This window comes from Penaeus monodon, chromosome 29, assembly GCF_015228065.2.
Source record: "Penaeus monodon isolate SGIC_2016 chromosome 29, NSTDA_Pmon_1, whole genome shotgun sequence".
Classification (NCBI taxonomy): domain Eukaryota; kingdom Metazoa; phylum Arthropoda; class Malacostraca; order Decapoda; family Penaeidae; genus Penaeus; species Penaeus monodon.
In genome coordinates this window covers 33,724,231-33,724,805 of record NC_051414.1, presented here as the reverse complement: position 1 = coordinate 33,724,805, position 575 = coordinate 33,724,231, and the positions used below count along the sequence as shown (strand labels likewise).

At 33.4% G+C, this 575-nt stretch overlaps 1 protein-coding gene across 1 annotated transcript in view; it reads left to right on the top strand.

Moving 5' to 3' along the window:
• LOC119592189 (glutaminase liver isoform, mitochondrial-like) overlaps positions 1-575 on the top strand; it is a gene marked incomplete at its 3' end in the record, with an annotated part of 133,529 nt that overhangs the window by 74,003 nt on the left and 58,951 nt on the right.

Genomic DNA, 575 nt, shown 5'->3' with positions numbered 1-575 from the left:
GGAGGGTGGGATTATTGGGATATTTGTTTGATAGTGAGTTATTTTTCGTGAAGGGAAGTGAGTTTTTTTAACTTATATTTACGCTCATAGTTGTGTTAAGTGCTCTGTTGTAAGGTATTGCCTATTTATTTGATTTCAATTGTTCCCGCTGTAGCCTATTATTTTTATTTTATTTTCTGTAGTATTTTAGATCAAATTTGGTAGAAATTGCTTTGTCGTTTTACACTGTTTTAAACGTATTATATAAGCAGTGGCTTTCTTTGCAGGACGATGCTGCTGCACTGATCTTGATTTTGCTAAAATTGAGTCATTTATATCCAGATTTTTTCAGACAGTTCGTGGTTGGTAATTCGCTTGTTCAGTCAAATTTCAGCATTTACAAACTTCTGTAAGGCTACAAAATTCACATTTAAGATTTCATACAATACTGAACGATTCATGTAAGGAAAAGAAGGAAATATCACAGAGAATTGAAAGTCGGTTTTATACAAATTTCCCTTTATTTTTTTACAAGAACCTTAAGTTAACATGTCAACACGTACGCAAGATGGAACAGGCATGGCGTCACTACAGAG